Consider the following 18,615-nt stretch of genomic DNA (forward strand, 5'->3'; position numbering starts at 1 on the left):
AATCTGAAATACTAAGCTAAAGTGTAGTAATTGTCTGTGAAATTACCTGTATTTACAGGCAGTTCTTGGGTTACAAACCGGATCGGTTCTGTAGGTTTGTTCTTCAATTGCATTTGTATGTAAATTGTAAAATATTTCTTTTGTTCATTGTGGGACACAGCTCCTTTAGGATTCTTGGAAAAAATTTGAAAAATCACATTTCACTGCATTTAAAAAAAACTAAACCGTAAAGTTAGCCCATTTTTTTGTATATTGTGAAGGATGTCACGCCGAGAAAAAAGGATACCCAACATGTTACGGTTTAAAATTGCGCACACCCGGAATGGCGACAAACTATGGTCAGTAGAAATCTCAATAGGCAACGCTTTAAAAAGTTACCAGTTTAGAGTTAGTGTAGCTTTTTTTTTTTTTTTTTTTTTTTTTTTTTTTTTTAATTATTGCTTACGCTCTGGCGATCGCGGCGATACCTCACGTGTTGTTTGAACAGTGATTTAATTTGCGGCTCGACTTCAATATATGGTTTCTTTCGTGCGCAAACTAACGGGGGCGGCTAAATTTTTTTTTTTTTTTTTTTTTTCCCCATTTTATTTCTTTTACTTTCACAGGTTTTTTTTAAAAAAAAAAAAAAATCTGATCACTTTTATTACTGTCACAAGCGATGTAAACATCCCTTTTGACAGCAATATGCAGTGACAGGTACTCTTTATGGAGGGATCGAGGGTCTAAAAGACCCTAGACCCCCCCTCCACTACACTTCCATGTATTCAAAAAGCTGAAAACTGCATTTTTTGAATACATTCGTTTTTTTGAATCTGCCGCCTTTAGCAGCAGAGTAACCCGGACGTGACGTCATGGACGCCGCCTCCGGGTTACATCATCGGAGACCCGATCGAAGCCGCTTCTGACTTTGATCGGGACTCCATCACGCCAGCGGACCTGCCGGCTGGGTGCTCGGTGGTACGGGAGACCCGGGCAAGGCCGCGGGAAGAGGGGGGGGGGGGTCCCCTCCCGCTCGCCGGAGTAACGATTGAGCGGCTCCTGATCCGCATTGGTCATTACCGCCAGAAAGCCGGCTCTAAACCACAATACCGGGTTGATGCCTCTAGCCAGAGGCATCACCCCGGTATAACACCGCAAAGTTTGCCAACGTAAATATACATTACTTTGCGGTAAGTGGTTAAGTGTTTTTTTTTTTTTTTTTCTCGCAAGATCTACAATCCACTGCTGGACTGGGCGATGGGCTACAAAATCTAGAGCCAGTGGTCACAACAGTCTTGCCAGCGAGCACGCACATACCACAGCTTCGCCCTAGGTCGGCCGCGACATAGCCTCACTGGTCGGGGGCAGGCCTGTGAGTTGAATTCCTCGGAAAGGTCGCATACGACCGGGTTTCGGCCTCAGTTGCAATGTTCCTCCTGGCCGACAGCCCCCCATTTCGATGGTGAGGAGGTTTTTGTCTTGAGTAGCTGTCCCCCCGAGGGTTTTGGGGTGAACGGGGTCCCTCTCTGGGACGGTTGGACCCTCGGGCTCTTCTCCTTTCCGTTAGACCCCCCCTGTATTCTGGTGGTCCCTGTGGGTCCTCTAGTGCCCCCCCCCCCCAATCTGGGGTAGAGTGGTGGTCTAGGAGGTATTGTACTGTATTAGTGGTGGGGGCGGGGCTGCCAGTGGTGACTGAGCTATTGGGTGGGGGGGACACTTTACCTGTATGGAGGCTCTGTGCCCGATTCTCCCTTCCCTCCAGTTAACTGCCTGGGCTCCAGGGATCCCTCCCGGGTCCCTAGGAGGCTCGTGGAGTGGCCATTTTGTCTTAGCCTTGTTTATTTCTGTGGCCAGCGGGCATGTTTGTAGTTAAGCCATTTTTCATTGGTCCAACATACTGCAGAGCCCTGGCCATTACTGAAGATCCTCTGTGTGGAGTTCTCGGCTGTGGGGGCCCCTCCTTTTCCCCTGGTGCTGACAACTGGGTCTTTCCTTGGCTGCTGCACATGGAGCAAGTGCTATCCTGGTGTGTATGTGTGTGTGGGGGGGGGTTCAGCATTGTATTAGGTATTACTGAGCCCCCCTCCCCCAAATACAATGCTGATCTCCCCCCCCCCCCTCCTCCCCCAAATACAATGCTGCCCCCGGCCCCCTCCCCCTAATTTAAAAAAAGGGGGAAAAATCAGCATTGTATTAGGGGGCCAGAGGGGATCAACATTGTTTGTTTAGGGGGAGGGGGCCGGTGGAGAACAGCATTGTATTAAGTGGCCGGGGGGGGCGATCAGTGTATTAGGGGGGTGGATGTATTTGGAGGGGTGGGAGGGGGGTCAGCAGTGTATTAGGGAAGGGGGGGGGGTCAGCAGTGTATTAGGGGGGAGGGGGGTCAGCAGTGTATTAGGGGGAGGGGGTCAGCAGTGTTAATACTGCTAATTTGTAGTGTATTAGGGGAAGGGGGGAGCAGCAGTGTATTAGGGTAAGGGGGGGGCATCAGTAGTGTATTGGGGGAAGGGGGGTCTGCAGTGTATTAGATAGGGAGATGGGGGTCAGCAGTGTATTAGGGGGATGGGGGTCAGCAGTGTATTGGATAGCGGGGAGGGGAAGTCAGCAGTATATTTGATAGTGGGGAGGGGGGGGCAGCAGTGTATTAGATAGCGGGGAGGGGGGCCAGCAGTGTAATAGAGGGGAGGGGGTGAGCAGCTGGGCTTTTCCTAGAGCCTGTGGCCTCCCAGTTGGGCTGTCCCTAGAGCCTGCTCCGCTCTCCCAGCCTGGCCCCCCCCCCATCAACAAGTAGTAGGAGAAGGAACAAAAAGAGAGAATACATGGAAGGAAGAGTGGGGGAAGAACAAAGAAAAAGGGAGAGAAAGAAGAAAGCCGGGTAGAGGTGGAAAAAAAAATTAGGATAGAGAGAGATAAAAGGGAAAGAAAGGAGAACAAAGAGGAGTGGTAAATCCTAAAATGTACCAGAAGGGGTTTTAATTCTGTATGAGTGGTAAGGACTCAGATAGCGCTAAATGTCCGCTGGTTAGGGGCACAACACCGACAAGGTTTCAAAACCTTTCAAGTCCTCAGGAGGTTCCATGTGGCCCTGGTCTGGCAAGCCGGGAGTGGGATTCTCTAGACTCATGGACTCCTTCAGCATGAAGGTGCGCCCTCACCCATGCCTGGGGTGGAGGGGGGGTGGGGGGAGTGTTCGCTGGTTTCCGGGCCCGTGCACCTTCTTGGTACAAGACAAATTGGTTCAGGAAGGGATACTGTCCGGCTACAAGATCGAGTTTCGTTCTTACCCTCCAGAAAGATTCTTTCCTTCCAATGTGCGTCTGTCCCCAGACTGATTGCAAACTCTCTTTGGGGCGGTACAAGACCTGCTGCTTCAAGGTGTGATTGTCCCCGTTCCGGCCTCAGAACGGTTTTAGGGTTTTTGTTCAAACCTTGTTCATGGTCCCAAAGAAAGGGGGCAAAGTGCATCTGATTCTGGACCTCAAGGCCCTGAACTGTTTTTTGTGTGGATACAGAAGTTCAGAATGGAGTCCATTCGCATGGTGGTGGCATCCCTACATCAGGGGGATTTTCTTGCCTCTATGGACATCAAAGATGCTTACTTGCACATTCCAATATGTGCCCGGCACCAGCGCTTCCTCTGCTTTGCTGTAGGAGAGGAGCATTATCAGTTTGGGGCATCTCAATTTCTTTCCACGGGTCTTCACGAAAGTGTTGGCCCTGGTTCTGGTGTTGCTACGTCAGCGTTGAATTTCAGTACTGGGCTACCTGGACAACCTCCTCTTGCGAGCAGAGTCCTCAGCTGCTCTGGTGGACGACGTGGAAATCACTATACAGACCCTGTGGGAATTTGGTTGGCTTTTGAATGGCCAGAAGTCTGTGCTGATTCCATCCAGAAAAATGGATTTATGGGTCTGACTCTGGACTTCGCTCTAGCCAGAGTGTTCCTTCCTGTACAAAAACTCTATTGAATGCTGCGATTTATCTTCCTTCCAGCAGATGCCATCTCTCCGGACTTGCATGCGGGTCCTGTGCCTGATGGTCTCTACCTTCGAGGTGGTTCTGTTTGCACTAGGGCTGAAACAACTAATCGATAAAATCGATAATGACAATCGTTGTCAACGATTGTCATTATCGATTAGTTGATCCTTCGATTAGTTGCGTTGTATCTTTCCCTGCCTGTCTCCTCTGTGAAGCCGTCGGCTGCATTCACTGTCTCAGACTCTCACAGCTCGGCACTTCCGTGACCTCCCCCTCCCTCCTCCTTTCCTCTCTGCCTTTCCTCTCCGCCTTCTTGTGACGTCAGTGAGGGAGTCAACACAACACTGCTGGGTCCTGAAACTCCCCCTCCCCTCCCCCTGTGATCGGCAGTGTTCTCTTGCGAGGAAAGATTAAGGTAAGAAGTTTTTTGCCTGCCCCTCCTCCTCCCTGAATCCCGAGCTCTGCTCTCCTCACCTCACCATGCTCTGTGTGCACTGTAACCTTCAAGTGGCTGCAGAGTTTGAATGTTTGAATGTTGTATGTAGTGCTTCTGCTGAAAACGGGGTGAGTGGAGAGGGGGGTGTGAAGGTAAATAAAGTTCAGAATTCCAGCTGATGCACATCTCCACCAGGCCATTTCTATAAGCCGCCCCTGAGGTCCCATTCACACTAAGCAGAGCAGGAATGCATATATATATATATATATATATATATATATATATATATATATATATATATATATATATATATATATATATATATATATATATATATATATATATATATATATATATATATATATATATAATATTTTATTTTTTAGCTTGTTTTTTACACATAGGGCAGCCCATTCACTTGAATGGGCTGCCCTACCTTTTGACAAACACACCATAGAAGGTTTAGAACATTTTCAGGTATGCGGCTTTGCAAGTTTGCCACATGACAAAACGTGGGTCTGCTAACTTTTTTTAGAGTGCCATTGAAAATGAATGGCACCACAATCACTATGCGATTTTGCAGTGCATTTTTAAAATGCGTGAGAAAACATGCATTTCCCATGCACTTTGTCACATGTTCAGGAAATGCAGAGTGTTAATGCAGCCTAAGGACTCTTTTTTTTATATGGGCGGCTGAGCCATGGATTTACCGCCACCCCTGGCTGTGCATCCGAATCCTAACAATGCAGTCACATAGGGCTGTACACATGCTGTGGCTGAAATGTTTTACTACACAGCTGCAGCATTTTTAACGCATGCTGCAGAGTTGGACATGTAGCACCACCTATCACGCTGGGTTCACACTGTTGTGTGGAGCGGCTCACAACAGGGGATCCAGTGCGTCCCTGTTCTCCATTTCAGGAATGAATCAGGCCCAAATTCTTGGCTCAATTCAGACCTGAAACAGACCAGAAAACGCACAGGACTTTCCTGCAAACCGCTCTGCAGCCGCCCCAGAGCTTTGTGAACTGGCTCCATTAACCACTTTACCACCGGAGGATTTTCCTGCTAAAAGACCAGGGGTTATTTTGCGATTTTTTACTGCGTTACTTTAACGGACAATTGCGCGGTCGTGCGACGCTGTACCTAAACTAATTTCACGTCCTTTTTTTCCCACAAACAGAGCTTTCTTTTGGTGGTATTTGATCACCTGTGCGATTTTTTGATCACGCGCTATAAACAAAAAAAGAGCGTAATTTTTGCAAAAACAACAATATTTTTCACTTTTTTTTATATGAAATTCCCCCAAAAAAAAATGTAAAAATCAAAATTTTTTAAAATTTTCGGCCAATTTGTTTTACGCTACCTATGTTTGGTAAAAAAAATCGCAAAAAGCGTATTTTGATTGGTTTGCGCAAAAGTTATCGCATTTACTAACAAAGGGAAAGATTTTTGTCATTTTTGGTGTTTTTTTTTTTAACGAGTAATGGCGGCGATCTGCGATTTTTTTTTTTTTTGCGGTACTGCGACATTGCGGCGGACAGATCGGACCCTTGACTGACATTTTTGACACTTTTGGGGGTACCAGTGACATTACTGCAGTAATCAGTGCTATATATATGCACTGTTACTGCAAAAATGACACTGGCAGGGAAGGGGTTAACAGTATTGGACAGGGAGGGGTTAAGTGTGTCCTAGGGGCGTGATTCTAACTGTGTAGGGACAGGTCTACTAGTGTAAAAACAAAGATCAACAGTTCTACATAGTAGAACTGTTTGATCTTCACTTTTACACAGGGAGAACTGACAGGTGGCTTGTTTACACAAGCCGCTCTGTCTTTCTCCCGCTGTAGCGGCGATCGTAGTGTGACCGGCGGACATCGGGTCCGCCAGTCACACTCCCGCACTCCTCCGTGAACGAGCCGAGGCGGGCGCGCGCCTCAGCGGGCGCGCGCCCGCCCGCTATTGGCTCTGGAAGGAGTGACAGGCGAGCGACGTAGACCTACGTCACTCTGCCTGGCCGGGGCCGACTGCCGCAGTAAATATACTGTGCGCAGTCGGCAAGCGGTTAAGAGCCAGTCACACTCTCCTGACATATGAATTGGATACAGAAAAATCCACGTCCAATTCGCATCAGTGTGAACCCAGCCTTACCCCCCCCCCCCCCGCACCCTTTTCAGTTAAAAGGGGCTGATCTGCAACTGCAAGCCAAACACTTGACTCTTAAGGCCCGTACACACGTACCGATCGTCGGCCGAAAAGCTTCGGCCGACGACCGATCTGCCGATTGTAGGCTTGTTAGTATGATGCCTCAGACAGCCGACAGCGCACATTCGGCCGAAAAGAATCTGTCATGCAAGCATTAAAATTTTTGTATGCCGACACCAGAGCGGCCGATTGTTCGCCAGTCAGTACAGAATTCGGCCGACAGACTGCAGATTTGCAAGACTGGGCATGCTCAGAAAAGGAAAAACACAGGGAAAGTTAACCATTACATGACATCACTTCTGCAGTCGGCTGTAGTCGGCGGACAAAATTCTTGTGCAGTCTTTTGCACTTTTCAACAGACACCGACAGCCCTGGACAAAAGACGGCCGATCGTTCGGCCGACAATCGGTACGTGTGTACAGGGCTTGAGTTGCAGCATGGTCTCGCAATGTAAAATTACCATTCAGCAATTTTAAAAAAGTGTAACAAAATACAGGTGCCAGGAAGTAGAGTTAGCAAGGGTATGATTTCTGTCATGGCTGCAACATGATGAGGCACTGTAAACAGTGCTCCATCACTGGTGTTGCCGGGGGGCAATAAATGAACGAAAAAGGCATATTGAGTTTTTTTATGATTTTATCCGATTAATGAAAAAATAATTGGCAACTAATCGATTATGAAAATAATCGTTAGTTGCAGCCCTAGTTTGCACAGTTCCATATGAGTTCCTTGCAAAGAAGATCTTGGTCAAATGGGACAAGTGTCCAAAGTCTCTGGACAATCAGATCTGGCTGAGTCCGGAAACTGAGGGGTCTCTGGTCTGGTGGCTTCGCTCCCTGGCTCTTCGACAGGGAAAGGTTTCTCCCCTTGTATTAAACAGTGGTCACCACAGATGCCAGTCTGTCGGGGTGGGGAGGTGTCCTTTGTCAGAGCTCCGCTCAGGGTGTTTGGAAACTGGGAAGAGTTCAGACTACCGATAAATGTCTTAGAACTCCGGGCGATCAAGCGGTGCCTGGAGCACTGGACAGATCAACTTCGGGGGCTTCCAGTGCACATTAAGTCGGACAATGCCACGGCAGTGGCTTATGTCAATCACCATGTCGGAACAAAGAGTGTATTGGCAGCCCTGGAAGTATCCGGCATTCTCCGGTGGGCCGAATGCTTTGTTTTTTTTCGGTGGCTCGGGTCTTGACTTTCCTGCAATCGGGGGTTGAGCAGAAATTAGCCTTGAGTACCATCAAGGGCCAGGTGTCGGCCTTGGCAGTCTTCTTTCAATGACCCCTGGCCATGCATTCCCTAGTGCGTACCTTTTTTATTCAGGGGGTTTGACATCCTGACTCCACTGGTCCGGTCTCCTCTACCACCCTGGGATCTGAACTTGGTGCTTTCAGTTCTCCAGTAGCCTCCCTTTGAAAATATTCGGGAGATTCCCCTTCTTGTACTGTCTCAGAAGGTAGCCTTTTTGGTGGCTATAACCTCTACTCGCAGGGTGTCGGAACTAGCAGTGTTATCCTGTCATATACTCCCTACTTAGTGGTCCACAAAGATGAGGTGGTTCTTCACCCATGTCTGTCGTTCCTTCCTAAAGTAGTCTCTGGTTTCCATTTGGATAAAGACATTGTGTTGCCTTCCCTGGGTCTCAGGCCCAAGCTTTCTAAGGAATTTTCGTTGCATGCCCTGGATGTCGTTCAGGCAATTTGGGTGTACCTGGCCGCTACAGAGTCTTTTCGGAAGTCAACTCACTGTTTGTCCAGTAAGAGAGACTGTGACCATTTCCAGATAGATCAGACTGTGACTCAGGCCTATTCAATCAGGGGTCAGGTTCCTCCTTTCCTTGTCATGACTCCCCCTACTCGGGCGCTTAGTGCTTCTTGGGCCTTCTGTCATCAGTTGCGCATGTCTGCAAGGCGGCCACTTGGTCGTCGGTGCACACTTTCACTAAATCCTATAAAGTGGATGTGTTGGCATCTGTGGATGCTTCCTTTGGCCACAAGGTTTTGCAGGCTGCTTTTTAGAGGGTGTGTTCCCTCTTTGGGGGTGTACTGTTCAGGTGGGCTCTGGTTGTTTTTTGTTAAGCTCCTGTTACGTGGTTGGCCAATTACATAGTTGGTGAGGTTGAATAAAGACAATAGTCCATCTAGTGCAACCTGTGTAGGTGTATGTGGCCGTAATGTTTAGCCTTGATTTTTTTTATTTTTTTTCTCTTACGTCCTCTGACAGTCGCCGCCCACTCATACAGTCTTCACCAATGGGTATTGACCCCTTATCCTCAGGAGCAAGCAAGACATAAGTCTTGTTAAAAACAAAGTAATTTACATAGACACACCTGTAGGGGGCTGTCCCACTGGTCCAATACCCCCCTGCTATCAGCATTCCCAACTCAGTTTGTCTTCTGCCTAGTTAAGGAGTAAGATGGGCTTTCCCTGTGCTGGGGCTACGGTCTCAGCCTTTCTTCTGTTTTATTACTTTTATTTTCTGCAAATGTGTTTTTTCTTTGCACTATTAGCTTTTTATTTGTTCTGCGCTTAGTCGGCTCTTCGGAAGACTACAGCATTTGCGGAGCTGGGAATCGGACTGGTCATCCTGGCATTCCAGGACAGAGGATCTTAGGGAATCCCAGCCCACCATCGAGTGTTTAGCAGGCTATGTGTGCGCCCTGGCCTAGCAAACGACCTGCCCCTGTCCTCAGGGGCAAAAGCCCGCGAGGTGCCTACCTCGCAGGGATTCCTCAACATGCGGTTTTGACCGTGCGACTCATCCTATTTTGGCTGCCGCCCCCCCCCCACCATCTGGGGTGGGGGGTTCCAGTGATTTAGAGGCACCCACGCCGTATGGAGCGGTAAGTACTTCTGTGTGGGGCCTCTGGGGATTACATTCTGCTTGTCTGTTTCCCCTCATGTCTGTGTCCGGGGCTTGCGTCCCTCCCGGTCCCTGCGGGGGCTTCTAAACGCATGTTATGCTCTGGGGGGGTCCCTAACCCTGTCCGCACTGTTAGTGTGTGATTGGGGGTACAGACATGGCTGTGCGCACCGCCGCGGTGCTAAAAACCACAGGTCCGCCATGTTAGGTGTGGGCAGCTGCTTTGGCCTCACTGTGGGCACTTCTGCAGCTTCTCTATGTAGTGTCTTGGCACCTTCGGGCGCCATCTTGTGTGTGGTACGGTGTCCTTTCTTGCACATGTTCGGCGGCCATTTTCCCGGAGCCTCCCAGTCATATACATAGGCAACCATTTTTCCTTAGGCCAAACCTTGTTGGTCCTCTAGCGGTGTGACATTGTTTCCTTTCCTGCATGAAGAGAGATCGTTCAGCAGCGTGGTAACACTCCTGGGGGTCTTTTTTGCTGTTCTTTGGGGATATTCATCTGCTTTCGGTGCCTTTCCTATCTCAGTGGGATACTTTAGATTGCAGTACATTGCGGTGGGTTGCTGCGATCGCGTCTTAAAGGGCCAGTGTCATAGTAATTGTCATGGAGTCCCAGGACAGCAAATTTCACCCAGCCTTGGTGGAGGACTCGGGTACTCCTGATTTCGCCTTCTCTTGCTGCTGCGCTTGTGACTTTAGCGTCCAAGGTAGACTTGTTGATGTCAGAACGGACTGCTAGAAAAAGACTTGGGCCTTCGCCTTTCGCTGATTCTGAGTTTGATCTGGTTGCCTTGGACAGTGTACCCCCTGAGGGGTCTCAGTCCTTTCCTTCTGATGGGGAGGTGGAGGAGGATGACGGGGATGTTTCTTCCCCTGAAACGGCCAAAGAACGCGCTGCTGTGTCTGCGCGTATAGCTTCTGTTAAGGATACACTACATTTAGAGGATGAGCCCAACCCGCCGGGTAAGCAGTCTTCCTTTTGGGACTCGCAGAACCCAGAAGGCGGCACAGGGTTTTCCCTGTCTCGCTGAGTTTGACGAAACGGTGAACGAACAATGGCGTAATTTAAAGCGCCCTTTTGTGGTACCAAAGCGGTTTCGGTTCCGTTACCCTTTCGCGTCTCCCACGGATTTGCGCTGGACAGTGTCCCCTTAAGTGGATCACACTGTGTCCAGGTTGAACAAAGCCACTCTTGTGCCCTCAGAGGATTCTCTGGTGTTTAGGCGGGTGGAATCTTACTCGCCACGCTTATGTTGGCGGGTTCTTGGCTGAAGCCCATCTTCGCCTCTGTCATGGTCTCTCAGGCTGTGGCTGATTGGGCCCGGGTGCTTAAGCGCACTCTAGAGGTGGATTCCGCCCCTCCGACTACTGTGGAGATGGTGTATCAGATGCATCAGGCGGTTTTGTACCTGTGTGATGAGGCTCCTCTAGTAGCACGGCTGTCTGGTGTCACGGTGCTGATCCGTCTGGTATGGCTGCAGAGCTGGTCCGCTGACCAGTCTTCCAGAAAGACAGTATCTGACATTCCTTTATGTGGGGAATCGTCTCTTTGGGGAATCGCTGGACGAATTGGTTAGAGGGGTCACCGTGGGCAAGAGTACTCTGCTGCCCCAGAACCTCAAGGGTAAGTTTTTCCGCGGTAAGGGGGGCCCTTCTTTTAATCCACGTCAGGGGTCCTCTCGTGCCTTCCAGGCACAGGACAAGGGGAAACCCTTTAAGGGCCAGGGTGGCCAGGAGAAGCCCTGGGCGGGTGAGTCACAATCCACCCACGTTGGCTCGGCGGATCATTCCGCCTCGGCCTGAAGGGCCGCCCTCACCCATTCCACGGGTGCTCCCGTTATGAGATGATCTGCTGTCTCAGGGACTGATATTCCATCCTGCCTTTCGGTAGCTGGCTTAATGGCGTGGCTGTTAAAAGCCTGGTCTCGAGAGATCGGGTCTCTCGTCGGCGGTCGTTCCTACCTTGATCAAGGCTAGGACGAACTCGTCCAGTAAGGTCTATGGCCGTGCCTGGAAGGCTTATTTTTTCGGTGGCTGGGGTGTTGGCTTTCCTACATTCTGGTGTGGACCAGCGTCTTGCGTTGACCACGGCTATGGGCCAGTTATCTGCACTGGCGATCCTGGCACCTTTTATTCAAGGGGTGCGTCATTTGGCTCCTCCTCGGAGGGCACCTTTACCTCTTTGAGACTTGAACTTGGTTCTGTCCATTTTGCAACATTCTCCCTTTGAGCACATCAGAAAACTTTCTCTGCCTCTGCTGTCAAGAAAGGTTGCCTTTCTGGTGGCGATCACATCTGCTCGCAGAGTGTCGGGAGTTGACGGCCTTGTCTTGCCGCTCCCCTTACCTGGTCGTTCATAGGGATAAGGTGGTCTAGCGACCTAACCAATCTTTCCTTGATAAAGTGGTCTTGGGTTTTCACCTTAACGAGGATATTGTCTTACCTTCGCTGTGTGTGTGAATCCTAAGCATCCTATGGAGTTTACTTAGCATTCCTTGGATGTAGTCCGGGCGATCAGGGTCTACCTGTCGTCCACTGAATTCTTCAGAAGTCGGATTCTCTTTTTGTCCTTCCTGAGGGACCTCGGAAGTGTATGGCTGCATCTGCGGCAACCATTTGTAGATGGATCAGGCAGACGATTGTACAGGCCTATTCGATTAGGGAACGGGTACCGCCCTTCCCTGTCAAGGCGCACTCTACCAGAGCGGTGAGTGTGTCCTGGGCTTTCCGACATCAGGTTTCGGTGGCCCAGGCTGCGACTAGGTCGTCTGTGCACACCTTTTCCCACATTTTACAAATTTGATATTTTGGCATCGGCAGATGCCTCCTTCGACCGCAAAGTTCTGTGTGCGGCAGTGCCTTGAGGGGGCCCTGGCTTTGCCGGTCCCTGGCTGTTGGGGTTGTTTCCCCCTTGTTGTTTGCTTTCCTGGGTTGTTTGCTCCAGTTGAGCTTTTCTGTTACCAGAGGGTTTACCTTTCTGTTCAAATAAGGTTCCTTTCTCTGACCTGGGTGCTGCGTTGCCTTTGTGACGGTTGCGCTTCCCACCCCTCATGTCTACACTGCTTTGGGACATCTCATACGCCTATGGGGAAGTCCCTGGTGGTATACTCCCCTCACTGCTATAGGTCCTCAGTTTTGTTACAAGCAGTGCCAGAAGTATCAAAACTCCATAAACGGATGGGTGCTGTGTCCGTCAATGAAAGCAGAGAAATGTATTTCACGGTAAGTCAAAAGTCCAGCTTTCGCTTTCATTCATTGACAGACACAGCTCCTTAGGATTCTTAACCATTGGGACATCCCAAAGCAGTGTCAAACATGAGGGGAGCCACAAAAAAAAAAAAAAAAAAAAAAGGACTTCAGTTTTTTTCTTCCTAGTTGGGAATAAGGACCTGGCCCTTTGCTGGGATCTGCGGTCCTGGCATTCTTTCCTTTTTTTTAAATGGCATTTTTACTTTCTTCTCAATTATTTTTGTTCCTGTGTGAACTACAATCAAATGCTGTAGTGGGCGATGCACTGGGTATGTTGGATCCTTATGGTCTTCCCAGTCTGGCTTGCGAGCGTGTTGTGGAAATTAATGGAGTTTGGAGCATAGAAATTTGCTCGGTGCGCTGAAGACTTCACTGCTCTGAAAAGTGCACCTGTGGATATTAATACGCGCCAAGCGCTATTAATTCCTTATACTGAAAAGTACAATGTACAGCTCTTTTGTATAAGGTTATCCAAGCGCTCGGTGTCAAATCGATGTCAACTGAAGATTCTCTGCTTTTTAGGGCAGAGCCCTGGTTTATTTATAGTTGGAGAACAAAAGGGGGTTACAGGGGAGGTGGCGTCAACAGAACCAATCAGACATGTATACTTTCAAACGTACAATAGAAAAGGGGAGTGCATGTTTATGGAGAAACACGGCCGCGTGCACGAGATTCTAACTCCCAAGTGAAAGCAAAACAAAGCCACATGGCTGCCACGTGGATTCTCATGGACTCGGCCACGCTAATTCACAAGCATTCACTCTCCTCATAATATGTTAGAGTAATTAGTATATAATATAGTTCATAAAAACCATATTTGATAGTGATCATGCTACTGTTCCAGTGAATGGGAATTTACTATATCAGCAAGAGACAATAGCAGCAGTATTTCAATCATATGGATCAAATTTAACAGAAAGTTGCCAGCCATTAATCCTGGTAAAAGTGCAGATATTATTAAAACGATAAGAATTCCATATCACAAACATATCTTCGCAGTGAATACCGGAGCCCCGGCTGGATGATATACATTTGTGCAGTGGAGTTCTCCTTGCACTGCCATAGATCCGGACCGGCACCGCCGATAGGGATGATCAGGCTACAAGTAGCGTGTAGTCTCCATTTAATGGAAGGTTTCCACGATTACAGGTCTGTCTTCAAAGCCAGTTAAAGCAATATTCGCTGTGCATAGCAATTACCGGTAAACTGATACTGGGAGACATAATGGCAATTTAACTAAAAATACATCCTAAAGAAATGTCCAAAAATATTAATACAATTTCCACAACAAGCGCGACCCAACTATTAGCTCCGCGCTAGGTTGGCTACGACATAGCCCCACTGGATGGGGGCTAGCCAGCGAGTGAAACGCCTCGCGAGGTCGGATAGCCCTGGTCCCGACAGCAGTCATGATCAGAGTAGCAGCACCCCCATTCCAAGATGGTGCGGAAGACTGCTGGGAGTAGCGCCTGCCTGATGCAGTGGTGTGGTGAGTAGTGTCCCCCTGGGGATGGTAGGCCCCTTCCTTTGTCCCCCCTCTCCCTATCGAGGGTTCCCCTGCGTCGGTTGCCCTCACCTGCCCCCCCAGCCCCCTTTTGGGGGGCACAGGTGTATTTTTGGGTAGTGGAGCTTTTCTGGCATTGGGCTGGAGAGTGGTGGGTGGGTGTCACTGTCAGCCCCCCTTTTGAGGAGGCCTGTACCTTGGTGCTGTGAAAGCGTCCCCTCCTGGTGGATGCCTTCTTCCCTGGGGTCCCGTGCAGCGCCATTTTGCCGTGGATGCTGCATTCCCGGCTTCTGCGACCATGTTTGTGTAGTCCAGCGGCCATGTTTTGGGTTTCCCATTGAGAATAGCGGCAGCCGTTTTCCTATAGTTGGAGTGCGGTGATGTGCTGCGGGGGCCTCTAGTGTATGTGTAGGCGCTTTCTCTTTCATCAAAGTGTGGCGCGCTCCAGTTCTGGTGTGGGGAGTCTCTGGGGGGTATACGATCCTGCCTCTTTGTGACGAGACCAATCTCGCCACTGGGCGTTGGAGAAGCCTGGTTGCTCGCCTCCTGCAATGTGACTATGGACCCTCTCATCAGTCCATGCTAAACGTAAACCCCATGGCGATTTGACTGTGTTTGTGGCATCTGAGCACTGTTTGGATATGTTGAGCGCTCAGATCCAGGCTATCTGGGGATGGGTTGAATGTGGAGGTTCTGTTCAGTAGACTGGGAGTTATGCATTTTTGTGTCTTTTTGTGTTTCTTTAACCATGTGGCTAATGGAGTCTTGCCTCTATCCTGGAAGCTAAACCTAATTATATTTTCCATTGTCTCCAGGATAGAGGTCTCTGTGAAAACTAGTTTCTCTTACGTCCTCCGACAGTCGCCGCCATCTTCATATTCGTCACAATGGGGTATTAGACTTTGCTCCGAAGGAGTAGCTAGGCAACAGAATATGTTAACATTAAAGCTTTTAACATATCCCACCCACAGGGGGTGGTCCCCTCAGTCAATACCCTCCTACGTCCTGCATCCATATCTCAGTTTCAATGTCTAGCTTTTCAGGAGTAGCTGGATCTCTCTATGCTGGGGCATTTTGCCTCAGCCTTTCTCTTCTTTTTTGATTTTTTGTTTGAGTTTTTTTCTCTCTCTTTACTTAGCTGTTCTTTTTGTCAGCATTAGTTAGTTCTTCTGATGAAGAGGATTCGTGCGGGCTGGATCTCGGGCTGATCCCCCTGGTCGCAGCTTGTGGGTCAGTGGCTTCCCAGCCTGCCATCGAGCGTTCAGCCAGGTAACGCTCCTGGCACAGTGAACGACCCATCCCTGTTCGGTGCAGGGATGATTGGTGAGGTGGCTACCTCACTGGACGCTGTGCGGTTTCTTAACCCCGATTTTGTGCGTCCTGGATGCGACTCTCCCTGCCTCATGGGCAGCGGCTTGTTCGCCTGTGCGGGTCCCCCACGCCATTAGGAGGTAAGTGTATCTATGTGGGGACCTGTCTGTTGGGGGGGTGTCAGTCTGGGACTGTGTAACCTGCCTCTGTTCACACTGTTTAGCTCCCTATCGCTCTGGCTGCACGCTGTGGGCTGCAAGGGGGGGGGGGGGCTGTGCGGCACTGTCTGTGTCGGACTGTGGAAGGTGTGACAGGCTGTGTGCTGTGGGGCATGTTTTTGTCATGTTTGGGCACAATACAGAGATCGCTGCGTTTTTTTGACATGTGTAGTGTATACTGCGGTTCTCACAGTGGTGGGGGAGCCTCGATTTTGACTGCGCTCGCTCCGGCCGCATGTTTGCACTGCGGGCGGCCATTTTCTTGTAGCCTTCCATAGGCTTTAATAGAGCGCCCTGATTTCATCACTTCCTCTTTCCTGGGTGCACCGATCGAGGCAGCAGCAGCAGTGGTCTCTTCAGGTTTTATCCTTCTGTTCTTCCTATATCCATTGCCTGTGTTCAGTTTTATCCCTGTGGGGGTCTCATTGTGCTTGTGTGTGTGTGCGGTGGGCTGCGCTCGCCGCGCTTGTTAAAGGGGCAATTAACCCTTTATTCTCCGGCATATTTTTTTGGGGCAATGGATTCTCAGGAGGGCAAATTTCCTGCCACCTTGGTGGGAAGCCAGGGGACTGCTGTTTCCCCCCCAGGGGGGGATTTAGCCGAAGTGGTGGCTAACCTTGCTGCTCAGGTGCAGATGCTGGTGGCTGCTCAATCCACTAAAAGACCCAGAGTTTCTATTTCCTCTGATTCTGAGGGTGATGGTGATGGGGCTGCTATGGCTGGGGTCTCCTAATCGGGGTCCCGTTCCTCCCTGGATCTCGTGGGGTCCGAGGTGGAGGCTGAGGTTGAAGGGGTTGATAATTCTCCCCGACTCGCCTGAAGAGCTTGCAATCATGGATGAATTGGTTGTTTTATAGAAACAAACGCTGCGTTTGCAGGATGAACTGTGTCCTCCCGCTGCCCTGGCGGCTTATGGGACGCAGAAAAGGCGCAAGACATCGCAGGTCTTTCCCTGCACTGATGATTTTCAGCGTGCTGTTAAGGAACAATGGCGCAATTTACGCAAACCTTTTGCTGTGCCAAGTAGGTTCAGGCTGCATTATCCTTTCACGCCTGCCACTGATGAACGGTGGTGTGTGCCACCCCCGGTGGATCACGCGATTGCGGTTTTGAATAAATCCACTGCGATTCCTGCAGAGGATACTCCGGTGTTCCGAGATGCCACGGATAGGAGAATGGAGTCTCTTGCCTGTCATACTTATTCTGTTACGGGTTCGATGCTAAAAGCTCTGTTTGCCTCTCTTATGGCAGCCCAGGCTGTCGCAAGTTGGACGCAGGTGCTTAGGCGCGTCTTAGTGGCAGATTCGGCCTCGCCGGCGACATTGGATATGGTGGATCAAATCCATCAGGGTGTCATGTATCTGTGTGATGCGGACTTGGATTTAGTGCCGTTGGCTGCACGTGTTCAAAGCGTGGCGGTGTTGTCTCGCCGCCTGGTTTGGTTGAAGTGTTGGTCGGTGGACCAATCTTCGCGCAAGACCTTAGCCAATCTGCCTTATGATGGATCTCGCCTTTTTGGGGAATCCTTGGATACGTTGATAAAGGGGATCACGGGCGGTAAGAGCACTCTCTTGCCCCACTTCCCCAAGGCTAAGGGGGCTCCTGGTAAGAAGCATACTAATTTTCGGCCTCCTCAGGGGTCCTTTCGTGCCTTTCGGTTGCACTACAAGGGCAAACCGTTCAAGGGTCAAGGCTCCCAAAAGAAGCCGTGGTCTGGTAAACAGAAGTCCGGACCCGCTGCCCATAACAATGCGGCCTGAAGGGGCGTCCTCACCCAGTTCTGGGGTGGGGGGACGCTTGCTCGGTTTTCTTCAACCCTGGCTGGCCCGCCTGTGGGACCGGTGGGTTCAGGAAATCGTTCGATCTGGCTACAAGATCGAGTTTCTCTCTTGGCCGGAGAGCAGATTCTTTCCCTCAAATCTTCAACTGTCTCTGGAGCGTTTGCGGGATCTGCACCTAGCGGTGCGGGACCTGAGGGCTCAGAGAGTGGTGGTTCCGGTGCCTCATCGGGACAGATTTCGGGGGTTTTATTCAAATCTGTTCACCGTGCCCAGGAAGGAGGGCAAGGTTCGTCCGATTCTGGACTTGAAGGCTTTGAACCGCTTTGTGCGGGTACGCAAGTTCCGCATGGAATCCCTGCGGTCGGTGGTGGCTGCCCTGGTTCCGGGGGAATGCATGGCCTCCATCGATCTGAAGGATGCTTGCCTTCACATCCCGATTTTCGAGGGTCACCAGAGGTACCTTCGATTCGCCATTGCGGAGGATCATTACCAATTCGTGGCGTTACCTTTTGGTCTCGCCTCGGCTCCACGGGTTTTCACCAAGGTGCTTGCACCCGTTCTGGCTTTGTTGAGAGCCCAGGGCATCTCTGTCCTGGGGTATCTGGACGACATTCTGGTTCGGTCTGCGTCCAGCCAGGGCCTGGAAAAGGACCTGTCCGTCACGATGCAAACTCTGCAGGAGTTTGGTTGGACGATAAATTTTCCAAAGTCGACGCTGAGTCCGTCCATTCGTCTTCCCTACCTGGGGATGATCTTGGACTCGGTCCAGGCGAAGGTCTTCCTGCCGGAAGACAAGCTCAGGACTCTTCAGGAGGAAGTCGGGTCCCTCAGGGACAATCAGTGCTCGTCCCTCCGGATGTGCATGAGATGTCTGGGATTGATGGTCTCGGCCTTCGAGGCGATTCCCTTCGCCCAGTTTCATACGCGGGGTCTCCAAGCGGAGATCCTGTCCAGGTGGGACGGGCGACCTCAATCACTGGATCTTCAGATCTCGTTTAGCCATCGCACCAGAAGGGATCTTCTGTGGTGGCTCCAGTCCCCGATGGTATCGGGGGGCAAGTCCTTTCGTCCTATCTCATGGACTGTGATC

At 50.2% G+C, this 18,615-nt stretch overlaps 1 protein-coding gene across 1 annotated transcript in view; it reads left to right on the forward strand.

The window, feature by feature from the left end:
* The window catches only part of IPPK (inositol-pentakisphosphate 2-kinase), a 957,415-nt gene that overhangs the window by 35,618 nt on the left and 903,182 nt on the right, over positions 1–18,615 (forward strand). The gene's annotated exons all lie outside the window — the stretch shown is intronic.

Source organism: Pelophylax lessonae (genome assembly GCF_965119305.1).
Source record: "Pelophylax lessonae genome assembly, chromosome: 8".
NCBI classification, from domain to species: Eukaryota; Metazoa; Chordata; class Amphibia; order Anura; family Ranidae; genus Pelophylax; species Pelophylax lessonae.